This window comes from Saccostrea echinata, unplaced genomic scaffold, assembly GCF_033153115.1.
Source record: "Saccostrea echinata isolate AGI-Se365-2 ecotype Australia unplaced genomic scaffold, CSIRO_AGI_Sech_v1 ptg000034l, whole genome shotgun sequence".
Classification (NCBI taxonomy): domain Eukaryota; kingdom Metazoa; phylum Mollusca; class Bivalvia; order Ostreida; family Ostreidae; genus Saccostrea; species Saccostrea echinata.
In genome coordinates, this window is record NW_026889783.1 from 5,013,978 (window position 1) to 5,028,103 (window position 14,126).

Consider the following 14,126-nt stretch of genomic DNA (forward strand, 5'->3'; position numbering starts at 1 on the left):
TTCAATGCTTATATATACATTTTTAAGTCATCGCCTTCTCTGCAAATGTGATTTATATTTCAAAATCCCTGCATTATCTCTCGGGTAAGTTACAACAAATGGAAGAGCCTTTGCCACAGCTTCTGTTGAATTTGAGCGCGAATCTGACGTTGCATTTGCAAGGCGTTCAACGTTTGTGACGCCAAAATATAAGCATACTTTAACCTTTTGATCCCCCCGTTCGTGGTGCTGAATGCCGTAGCTTTTCACACACGTTTTTGTATATGTGTGAAAGTTTTTTTCTTCATATATTAATGCCTAACAATCAAACACTTTAGCAGCATATTGTAGAATGGTTTTAAAGTATCCCATATTAAGAAAAAGAAAAACAACTCTTTTTTAATTCTTTTACAAGTACTGTTTCTAAAGTGCAGTTTATTCCCCTTTGGGTATAAGAAGAATACATAATATTTCCGATTGACAAGGTCACAGAAGAATATCATGAAGTTTACTTTTTAAATATGCTTTTTATATATATTTTTAATATATGATTCAAATGAACGACTTGATGGCTAAGGAGAAAGACAAAATCAAATAGTTGAAATTTTTAATAAAATAAACGTCTTAGGATTGTTTTGTATTGTAAATGTTCTACAAAGCCTCCTCCTTTACTTCTTACTAAAATATTAACAGCAGTGACTGAGAAACATCAGGAGTACTGCATAACAATATATTCAAGAAGTGGTGTAAATCAGATGTGGATACTTAAAAATTCCAAAGAACTTTTAGAAAACTTGAAAATCACAAAATTTTACCAGAATAAGTAACATCAAAACGAATGACTTTCAACACTTTATACAACCATTCCCCACGAAAAATTTAAGTCCAGGCTTTTGACATCATAGACAACTGCTTTTTCAATAAAAATGGAACTCGTAAATATACTTACCTTGTCGTTGGTCATTTGCAACATTATTTTGTTAAAAAACAATCTGATAGTACACACAAGTACTCTGAAGTTGACATTAAGAAGATGCTTGAGTTTTGATTGACAATATCTATGTGGTGTTTGGAGAGCAGGTGGTCCTCCAACAATCTGTTGGAATTTCAATAGGTACCAATTGCGCCATGTTATTAGCAGACCTAAATTTGTATTCATATGAAGCAGAATTTATTCAAAATCTTATACATGAGAAAAAGAAAACACTTGCTGTGGCCTTCAGCTCGACATTTAGATATATCGACGACGTTTTATCAAATAACAATAGTTACTTTCTTTCATATGTAGACTCGATATATCCCAGTGAGCTTGAAATAAAAGATAGCCCAGAGTCTCACGCATTTGTTTTATATTTTGATATTTCACTAGAAAAAGACGTTAATGGTAACTTAACAACCAAGTATTATGATAAACTTGTTGACTTCAGTTATTCAATCGTCAACTTCCCTAACTTATGTAGCGATATACAGATGTACCCTTATCACCTGCTTATGGGGTTTATGTCTCTCAGTAGATTCGATACGAAAGAGCATGCTCTACGTAGGAACAATTTCTAAAACAAGGCAAGCTATTGACAAACAAGTTGATGAAACAAGAATATCGACAGTCTCGTTTGAAGTCACCATTTTGCAAGTTCTATGGTCGATACAATGACCTTGTCAGCAAATACAATCTATCATTAAGTCAAATGCTGACTGACTTTTTTCATACTAATTGTAATGACATTATTTTTACACCAATCTGATTAAAAATAGATCTTTATTAGGCTCCAAAATTCTGATAGTCTTGTATAAGACTATCAGAATTTCGGAGCGTCACAAAGATATATTTTTAATTAGATTGTTTACACACTGACTTGTTTACAGATTTTCCCGTTTTTCCCGATCATGACAAGGAGCTCACGGTGGGTGTGACCAGTCGGCAGGAAATGCTCACTCCTCCATTGCACCTGATCCCACCTCTGATATTTTAGAGGCCCGTGTTTGCTCTGCTCCTGATTTGTATTGTTTGAATAGACTTTTGGGCTTGAAATCTGTTTGTTTTCTCCTTATTTCATTGAAAATGTTTATAAAACAGCTTAAAGTAGCATTGATATGTGATAATAGCTATTGAAAGAAGTTTATCTCATCTTGACAACGTTTTATGAATGAACAGTTAGTTATTTTCATTTATACGTCGACTCGATATATCCCAGTGAACTTGAAGTAAAAGACACTACATTAAATCTTTTACTTTCTAATTGTTTGATTCTATTGGCATTTGGAAAATTAATGCAGATTTCCTCTAAAATAAGATATCTTGACCACAAAACGACCTATTTTCAATGTATCGGACTGAGTGAAATCCATGAAAATTGGAAAGCGTCTTGACTAAAGATTGAAATTTCACATGTGATCATTATTCATGCGTAAATAATTTTAAATTGACAATAAACAAAATTAGACCCAATCCAAAGCAAGGTAGAAATCGTGAGATGCTCAGACCGTGACTTCCCGTACTTATGCAGCAATATACCTTCTTCACCTGCATACTGGGGTTTATTTCTCTCAATTGATTCGATACGCTAAGATACGATAAGTTGATGAAACAAAAATATCAGCAGTCTCGTTTAAAGTCGTCATTTCGTAAGTTCTATGGTCGATACAATACCCTTATCAGCAAATATAATTTATCATTAAGTCAAATGCTGACTGACGTTTTTCGTACTTATTGTTAGGCCATTATTTACACACTGAATTGCCGACGGTTTTTTCCGTTATTTCCCGATCATGACAATGAGCACACAGCTGGTGTGACCTGTCGACAGGGGGATGCTAATTCCTTCATGGCACCTGATCCCACCTCTGATGTTTTAGAGATCCGTGTTTGCTCTGCTCCAAAATTTGTATTGTTTAATGGACTTTTGAGCTTGAATACTGTTCGTTATCTCCATATATTTCATTACTTACTTACTTACATAAACTTACGTATTGTTTTACAGAATTTATGAGATTGTTTATTGTTCGTTCTCTTCGCCTTTTTTTTTTTATTGTTTTTATAAAACCTGTCGCAGGAAAATTTGATCTCAAAATAGTAAACTAAAACAATGCATCCAGAGAGAATGGCTTAAAATTACCGAAATAAACTGAAATGGAATGCTTTCAGAGCAAAAGTCATCATAGATATTGTTTTAATCTATTTAGATTTGTAACAGATCTTTTAAAATCCTTTTTTTCTTCATGTTTCTGTTTGAAAAAGAAAAAAGATTTTCATCAGAATTTCTATACTTTGCATTAAATCTTTGTGAATGTTAATTTGAATCGATCATTTTGCTTCCTTACTTTTAATCGAACTTCGAGTATTCCAGGCAATATATTCCTGTTTCCCTATAAAAGTACTAGACTACATGTTGGAAGCACAGGTCTTCAATACATATTTTTTTTTTAAAGAAAGTGCCACCGAAGTTTATTAGTCTTTTCTTACAGGTGATATTTCACATTAGATAATTTATCATCACTAATTCTTGTCTGTATATTTCCTGAAACATCGCTTATTCAATAGATTAAGATGTATTATCATAGTTAAGTTTTACTCATTGGATGGTGCATTGAAATTTACTTATAACAACAAAGAGAATTTATCTTTTTATGAGTATTAAGTGCAACAGCGTATTATTCACATAGTTACACTGCTAATCATGGAGAGCTGGTAAATATATTTTTTGTAAAAAAGAAAGAAAGAAAACATCTGAGAAATCACGATTCGCATTTATCATGGAGGAAAATATTCAATTTTGAGGTTAGGACAAAATATTTTGTGAGCAAATTAATTTAGAAATCGTTCCAATTCATAACATACCACACTGTTGCTCACGATTGTGGTCGGAAAGCAGAGTTCCGTGTTTAGAAGCTCTTGAAATATCACCTACTTTGTGTCTTAGTGAGACTCACACGCTAGCATTTACGCTTCACCGCCTTTTGTGTCGGCGCCGGTATCGATCTCCGCGGTTATCGTCTCCCAAATAAGGCATTGATGGATCGTCAAATTAGCTAATTATACCTATTGACAGCTTTAATGAACATTTTTTGTAAAATTGTGTATTTTTTATTTCTGGTACAAGATTTGCTGTGTGAAAATTCCAATTTTAGAAATAAATGGTGATAAATATAGAATTAATTTGATGTAATATAATTATTGTATTGACTGATTCTAAGGCGTTTTCAATCATTTTCACATAACTCCATAGTAATCTACTGTATACAAGTCATTTTGCGAGAGTTGTGGTTCAATTTTATGAACATCCAAATTTATTGCTAGTTTTCATTTATCATGACCAGTTTTATATCTATATTTGGCGTTTTATTACTAGAAAAAGGCTCTTACCGTGTCACACCCAGACTCTACATTTGTAAAATTCTCCTTCTGACATATTTCCATTGTTTTCTTTAATTTGTTGTGTCATTTCATTAGCTCTTGGAAATTTTATGTCAAATTTCACTTTGTCAGGAAATTGAGGCATTCTGTTATATTGTTCAAAAATGGATAACTATTTCTTTTTTTAAATAATATAAAAATATGTTTCATAAGAGACTTAATATTACTTAGCAGTAAAATAAGAATCAGTCATTATTATTTAGTTTTTAGATGTGAGATTTTAGTTATGGAAAGTGTTGCTGAAGGTTGGAACTTTTAAAAGATTCAATCATTTTTAAAGGAATTGAACTTTTTTCCAATACAAGTTGCAAGTGGACTTTAAACTTCTTAAAATATATAGTATTAAATCATTATCGTCATCATGACAAAAAAAAATCTCACAGATTTGTATTGTTTTAAACTATTTCAATGTCGGCTGTCGATATTTTTAGTGAATACAATGTTTAATAGTTGAAATAAGAGAAATGAAATATACTTAACTCTGTCCTTTGTATACAAATAAATGAATAAATATAAAAATGTTTTTGTTTTGTGTTTGATGGTTCCAGAGTCCACCCACGTGTCCTGGGATCACTTGTCAGGGATAGGGTGCCCTAGGTGCAGAGAAACACTGTCCCAGATAGAGACAGCTGTGAGGACAACAACTAGAAGTATTTCAAGTCAACATAAAGTAATCAGCCCAGAGTTGTAAGCTTTTCAACACACCAATGGACTGGATTTTTTTAAATGTATAGACATTTGGAATATCTCTTACACTTTATCTCTTACGAGAGGCAGTTTCCTTATGTTTTCTGATTTTTTACAATAATAATTATTTAAGCTATCCGTCCTCAATTTCTCCGAGGAGGTCATTTTCTTTTTAAATATTTCTGTTGACATAAAGGTTTTACACGTCTCTTCACCTGTATACATTAAATCATACTTAACCAAACCAATCTTTTTGTTCTGGGATATAAACATTTTGATTTTGTGGTAAGGTCAACGAGAGCAACCAACAAATACTACAAGGACAAAACGTTGCAACAGTTTATTCAAAGATCCTCTGAAAAAGATATGATTAGTTCAATCGATTGAGTATTAATGAAATATGGGCATCATTAAAGAAATCAAAGTCAAACTTAAATCCTTTAATTTTTTTGTATACTTATTAAAACTACTATTTATTCAACCAAATAGGAAACCTGAAAAATCGAGAAAACTTTTGCAATAGTTTGAACGATTCTTCAAATAGGTATGCCTTTCAAGATTCACAGTGTATTTATCCCACTTGTTTTAAGACCATGTGTAGTGTATAATATATGCGAAAAAAAGAGAATACTTGTTTCTTTCAAAGTATATTTTCTACTTTGATGTTTTATATGATTTTAGAATATTTCCACAAAGTTATAAAATGCCTTATAGATCTGTTTAGGAGAACCAGGGTCACCAAGAACTGTTTAGAATGCTATGTTCTATAAATATTTTCTTTAAGTCCTGAACACAAATAAACAACTTTGTAGGATCCGTTTGATTTCTAAAGTAAGGAATTTAGTGAGGTGTGAAGGAACTCGTGATCTGTTGACACAGTGAAGTTTTGTTTCTATATGAATTCTTATTGTCTCTTTCCTCATGAAAATGCCCAACACTTGCCCAAGATCAATGAAACTTTTTTTTTTGATATTATGATAAACTCAAAACTGTGATTGTATAGAAGAGTTTGTCTACAATAACAGTGACTTACGACAATAATTGTTTATATAAATTATCGTTATTTGGTCCAGGATGTCAATGTAAATATTTTTATTGACATAGCAAATTTAAACTCATCCTCTTCTTTTATACGTATATGAATAGACTGATTATTTTGGGGTTTTTTTATTTAAACATTTTGGATTGGAAGAATGATGGTATTAAAACCCTGCTGAATACGTTAGTAAATAAACATTTGATCCTCAACTGCTAAAAACTATTGATGTATAAGACTACGCTGTTTCTGATATAAAAAAGTACGTGCGCATTTATTTTTTATTGATTATTAGAATCTATAATTGATTGATTTATTTAGTTAATTATGCCCAAAAAACATCTTTCCTTTCACAAGCCGACTGAAGCGGATGTATTCTCTCCCTTTCATGATTTAAGGTTTTAGGGTCCATGATCATGTTGCCAACAAAAGTTACAATATTTTAAAATATAACCTCCCAAGTTTAAAATGCTTTAGAATGCTCACAGGTAATGTTTGCAATGTTTCATACAAGATACTAATTACAATTCATTTATTATGCACCAGGTTCATTCACAAAGTTTACTTGAAATTTCTGGGGGTTTAATGTTTTCTTTAAGTCCCAACACAAACAAACAACATTGTAAGAATCAGCATGATATCTGATGTGGAGGGTTTTGACACAGGGTAAACATTTCAGAAATGTCTCTGTCCGGTCTCAGTGTACCTACATATATCCTCACAGCTGGAACTGGAAGGATTACTACATTCCGTAAACAGAAATATCCGTCTATAAATGAGTGTAAAATATGTATTCAAAATAGATCTACTTGGAAGTTGGGTCTTCGAAATGAAAAAAAGCTGTTTCATAATTCTTTCTTGAATATAAAATTATAGAACTTTTGGAGAATATCTGATGAGGAATTCAATTTAGCCTAATGTACACGGTAACATTGGTTTCCCACATGGTGTTCTATTTTTGTGTATTTTTAAATATCAATTTAGTTTATTTCAGTAGCTTCAGAAATATTTATTTTTTATTTTACGTTTTTTATAAAAATAATTTTTATCTTCTGGAATATATTTAATTTTGTAAATGGGTACAAATTAAAAAAAAGAAGATTTTTTTCGGCCATGTCACGTATTTTCTCGAAAAAAAAAAACCTGTATGTAAGCTAAAAAAAAATAAATAAAACTTAGCAGGACGCAGTAGGCGGATAACAAAAATACAATAGAAACATAAGGTGATTGTCTATATCTGGATTAATTGCAAATTCCTAGCTCCATCATTTGTCGTCTGCAGCTAGTTACAACCTAGTACGTCATCGTTTCATGTCCTCCCACGATGACGCATCTCTCCCTTTACGACGGAACTACAGAGTACTGCCATGATAGAACTGATAGTAAGATAGAGTTTTATGACATTATATAGTGTGTGGAATTATATTCCCATGCCCCGTTTTTTTAATTTTAGGACGAATAATGTACAGATTGGGGAGAGCAAAAAATACCCAAAACGTTGTAAGAGCATATACTTGTACTAAAAACCGCAATAATGTAGACAAAACAACACAATTATCCTAGATTTACTTAATGTTGACAAGAGACCAAATTATGACATACTCCAGGTATACAACATGTCATCTATTGATTCTTCAAGTCTATCACTTGGATTATATCAAACAAAAGATTTCAACCATTACGAAAAAAAAAGAAAAGAATTCCTCTGTTAATTTACAACTAGTACTATCATTTTGATTTGTTTTGTTTGTACATGAAATGTATATGTAAAAAAGAAATCTCCTAAAGAAAGCCAATTAAAGGAATTGACACAGAATCCAATCATATAAAAACAAAGTGGGGGTCAATTACTTTTACCCCTATTGGTTTGAAGTGGTATATAGTTAAGCAAAATATTTTAGCTCTTTGTTATAATATGAGGATGACTTGCAAAGTTTGACACAAGGAAGAGAGTGTCACCCTTGCCTTATCAGTCAATTGTCAGCGTGAATCAATTTAACAGTTCGAATCATCACAGACTGGCTTTGCTTTGATTTCATTTTAACATGATATTATCATTTGTACCTGAGGAAATGTGTCATCCTGTGGGAGCTTATTCAGTCAGGATGAAAATTTGACGACAGTAAGGTGTTTTACAATACACGTCAAAACGTTTAAATTCAGCAAATTCGGTGACAAGATCAAGAAAGTATCAGTTTCTTATTTAAAAGCCCAACTTCCAATCATATCAGTGTTAATCAGCTTATTCTTAGATTAAAGGAAAACACTTCATACACACAAAAGCTGTGAAAAAAATTAAAATAGCCATGACCACACGCTGCAAACTTTGATCAGCGTGTTTTGCACGGCCTTGACCATCCATATGTCAGTTATAATAATGGAAGAGACACGAATATCTCAGGAAAGTAAACTACTCTCATGGGTATCACGTGTCATTTAGCAACACAAAATTAATGAAAAAGGTGAAGATAACGAACAGTGATCGATCTCAGAAAAACATACAAACAATACTAATCTGTGAATAGGCCATAAAACACGGATCCTCGAACATTCCAGAGGTGGGATCAGGTGCCTAGGAGGAGTAAGCATCCCCTCTCGGTCGGTCACACCCGCCGTGAGCCTTTTGTATTGTTCAATTAAACGGATGAATCCGTAGTATTAGTATAAAAATGGCCTAATTGGTATGAAATATGTCAGTCAAAATACGACCATATGATAGGTTATAGGCATTGACAATGCCAATCAATTTAGTCCACTAAGAATTCTGTTACGGATTATGTACCAGTTAAAAATATCACAAAATATTTTTATGTCTTCAAAACAACTAAGTCAATTATAACTTACCCGGTAGTGTAATATATTTGTAGTGGATTACAATATTAACATTGGAGGCAATTAGAACGCACCGCTTTTATATAATACAATAAATTGAATACGTCTCTTAATTGTCTTGCCTTTAGCCATGACGTTTTAAGCCCTCGTCGTGACCTTGTCAGTCACAATTTACGATACACACTGTACAATCTTTAGTTATTTATTTGTTTTCAGAATGTTGTTTACCACAGTTCGTGTGGTCCCGCCAGGATTTTTGTTTATGATGGGATTATATACTGTCACGCGTGGCTACATCTGAATCACACAACAGTATCTATAAATTAATCATGTATACTCACTGCGGAGACCTTTACGACATTCTATATGATAGGAAATAATCAGAAGTGGGGGTTATCAGTAAATAAACCTGCATGTATATTTTACGCAAGAAAGCACAAGCAATAATGAAATATATGTAAAGTTACCTCACTTATTAGGGTCTTATTTGAGAAGACATTTTAAAAGAATATGACTATGAAGACAACGAACAGTAAACAAGCTCAAAAGTCCATTGAAACAATACAAACTGGGAGCAGAGCAAACACGGACCTCTAAAAACATGAGAGATGGGATCAGGTGCCATGGAGGAGTAAACATCTCCTGTCGATCGGTCATGATCGGGCAAACGGAAAAATCTGTAGACAATTCAGTGTGATAAATAATGGCTGAACAATTTGTATGAAAAACATAAGTCAACATTCGACTTAACGACAGATTGTATTTGCTGACAAGGTAATTATATCGACCATTAATTTGCCAATCTCCTTTGCAGAGCTATCGTTCGTTTTTTTTCTCTAACTCCTCTGTAATGGGTTCGCCTCAAGATTTTTGATATAAAAAAATATGATATTCCAAGGATTATTCAAGTTAAACTAAGAGTTCTGGATCTATTTAGTAAATATCTACATTATAGGACGTACAAACATTAGTGCAGACATTTAATCATAATGAATTAAAGCAAACACACTATTTCTCGTGCTTATCACTAAGATATACGCGAGCCAACGACAGAGGTAAATGTATGAACCAATGTAGATAGAGAATTTGCAAAATGTTGACTTAAAACGAGACAGATGATATCCTTGTACCATCAACTTATCTGTCAATAGGTTGCCTCGTTTTGGAAATTTTTCCTAGAGAATGCTTTTGCGGATCGAATCGATTACTAGACATAAATCCATATGCAGATGATAATGGTATATTTCTACATAACTAAGGAAAGCTGACGATAAAAGTTTATCATAAAGTTTTGTTGTTGGGTTACCATTAACGTCTTTTTCCAATAAAATATCTAAATATGAATCAGATGTGTTAGACTCTATGGTGTCTTTATTTCGAGTTCAAAGGAATATATCGAACCAACGTAGAAATGAAAATGAATATTGTTAATTGATAATACGTCATCGATATATCTAAATGTTGAATTGACGGCCACAGAAAGATACTTCTTCTTTTCATATAGATTTTTAAAAATAAATTCATAAGAATACAAAAGCATGTCTGATAATAACGGGGCGCATGTGAATTCCAACAGATTGCTGGAAGACTTGATTTATAAAAAAAACTACATAGTTATCAATCAGAATCTCAAGCATCCTTTATCAACTTCGGAGTACTTGTGTGTACAAGCAAAAGGACGAGGACTTTTTAAAAATAAATATAATAGGGGAAATGGTAAATCTTAATCACTTTTTTAAATACGTAAAACATACTAATTTTTTTTTTTTTATGAAATTGATAAACCCCTTAAGACGAAAAGGTACTGAAAATTGACACAAGCATGTAAATGAGGGAAAAGTATGCATTTTCAATATTTTTAAAATTTGTTTTCCTCGAGGAACAATAATTCTACAATTTATTAACCAGTGTTATTGTATGTAGACTTACGAGTAAGGAATATGATATACGTGCAATACGACATACCTTAGTACTGTGGGACCTGGGACTCGTGTCTATATGTATTTTAATATATGTTTGTCTTTCTGGAATGTGACACTTTTCTCTTTACAGACTGTTTACATTTATATCCGTAACAGTAGGGTCAGAACTTAGTAAACAGACCGTGAACTTCGCCATCACTGACCATTTACATTTATATCCGCATCAGTGGGGTCAGTTCTTAATAAACAGGCCATGACCTTTGCAATCATTGACCGTAATATTAATTTACAGGACAGAGACCCAGTGACCGTTCTACATCACTGGAATGAAACGAGAGAAAAAAAGATTCAGTTATCTGTCAAATAGTCTAGTGAAGTCAACAAAAAGAATATCAGTATTTCATTTTATCATTGCATAGCGGATATGCTTATTTCCTTAAATTATACCTGTTTAGTTATTAATAATGTTATCAATTGCTACAGAAACCTTATATTTACAATGATACATCGGTTATTTTCGTACCTTTTAGCCGATAAATATCTAAATAAAAGCTTTAAGGTCTATTTCAAAACAAGAAGGCAAGTATTCAACTCATTTTACAAAATTTTAATATAATAATTACATAAAAATGAAATCTTGCGTGTTAAATTACTACGTGCTGCATTAAGACATCAAGGGATTTAAAGTCATTGTGTAATGAATCCGGCTCCAGAACTGGATGTTAGAGATGTAATGTACATCAATTCTCAACGCTTCTTCACATCTTGTCATATTTAATAATGTAATAATGACTTTAATATCCTCACAAATTGCTAAATGGTGCTTAATAAAACCTATGCACCTTAAAAGCACTGTCTGTTTAAAGTAATTCTAACCATTTAAGTTTTTAAAAGTGACATTATTAACTACCTTTGAAATTTTCAGCTATGACTGGTTTACAATGCTGAAATATTTCATTTTGACAGAGGCCTTTTCGCTTAATACACTGTACTTAGATTATATATTTCGAATTCTTTATTCAAATGTTTATAGAACAAACGAGAGCTAATCAAATTCTACATCATTAGAAATCCCCAATACCCCTCTTTCTTTTTTGATTATTGAAAAAGGTAAAAGGAACAGTGGTCAAACACATGAATCCTAAAAACAATACTAGTACTAACAGGGCAAACACACGGTCCCCTGGAAAACCAGAAGTGGGAATCAGGTGCCTAGGAGGAGTAAGCATCCCCAGAGTAATCCGTAGTCAAAATTGGTATAAAACATTGCTTAACAATTGGTACGAAATATGTCAGTCAAAAATATAATTTGCAAACAAAGTCATAATAGTGACCGAAGAATTTGCAAAATCTGTCTTTACATGAAATTGTTGAAATCCCTGTAACATTTATTAATTTGTAAGTAGCTCAGTTTATCATATTCAAAACATGGTTTTACGTGCCGAATCAGTTGGGAGACAAAATACCCTATTAGGAGAAAGCTGAAGTCATCCCGTTTGCCATTTACATGTAGTTTAGCCATTAACGTTTTTCGTCAGTAAAGCATCCAAGTATAAACTGATGTGGCAGACTCTTTTCTAGTCGACATATGGATGAATACAACTATTGTTAATTGATAAAACTATGTCAATGTATCGATATGTTGAATTGAGGGCAACAGCAAGAGTTTTCTTTTTCTCACGTAGAAGTTTTTGAATAAATTCTGCTTAATAGGAATATAAAATCAGGTTAGCTAATAAGTGATCATAAATAAGCGCCCATGGAAATTTCAACAGATTGTTTGAAGACATTATCTCCAAAGACTACATGGACATTATCACTGAGAAACTCCAGCATCCATTTAATATCAACTTCAGAGTACTTATACGTAGAATCAGATTGATTCTTTTGAGTTGTTTTTATGCCCCCGGATCGAAAGATCCCGGGGGTATATTGTTTTTGTCCTGTCTGTCTGTTTGTCTGTTTATCTGTTTGTCTGTTTGTCTGTTTGTCTGTCTGTCTGTCTGTTGTCAACTTTAACCTTGCCCATAACTTTTGATTGGTTGGAGCTATGACTTTCATATTTCACATGTGTATTCCTTGTGACAAGACCTTTCTTTGGGTACCATCATATTTGACCTTTTGACCTTGACCTTGGAGTTTGACCCACTTTTGCAAAATTTTATGAGACTTTAACCTTGGCTATAACTTCTGAACAGTTGGTGCTTGGGGTTTCAAACTTCACATGTGTATTCTTTGTGACAAGGCCTTCCTTTGGATACCAACAACTTTGACCTTTTGACCTTGACCTTGGAGTTTGACCTACTTTTGAAAAACTTTAACCTTGGCCATAACTTTTGAACAGTTGGTGCTTAGGGTTTCAAACTTCACATGTGTATTCCTTGTGACAAGACCTTCCTCTGGATACCAACCACCACTTTGACCTTTTGACCTTGACCTAGGAGTTTGACCTACTTTTGAAAAACTTTAACCTTGGCCATAACTTTTGAATGGTTGGAGCTAGGGATTTCATACTTCACATATGTAATCCTTGCGACAAGACCTTCCTTTGGATACCAACCACCACTTTGACCTTTTGACCTTGACCTAGGAGTTTGACCTACTTTTGAAAAACTTTAACCTTGGCCATAACTTTTGAATTGTTGGTGCTAGGGCTTTCATACTTCACATATGTAATCCTTGTGACAAGATCTTCCTTTGGATACCAACCACTTTGACCTTGACCTTGACGTTTGACTTTTATTTAAAAAACTTTAACCTTCGCCATAACTTTTGAACAGTTGTATCTAGGTCTTTCAAATTTCACAGGTGTATTCCTCGAGACAAGACCTTTCTTTGGGTATCAACATTTTTTATCTTTTGGCCTTGATTTTGACTTGCATTTGAAGAAACTTTAACCTTCGCCATAAGCTGCCATACGGGGGCATCAGTGTTTCACAAACACATCTTGGTTTTTTTTTTTTTTTTTTTTTTTTTTTGTAGATGAACAATCAGAAGGTATACAAGTTTCCGAGTTCCATTCAGCGTTGGAAAGTCATCCTTTTATGTTCATTTTGAATAAAAATATTGAAGGATTGTATTCCAAATTCAAAGCTTTTATTTTGTTAAATCTAGTTACACGAACAATCCATTAAGCAGTAGTTGCCTACAACAGACACATGTCAAGACACCAGCGATGGTATGTTGCAAGAACGTACGAATGTTTTGTTTTTTTTTTAAAGTGGACAGCCCTAAAAAATGGAGGGAAAAAGTAAAT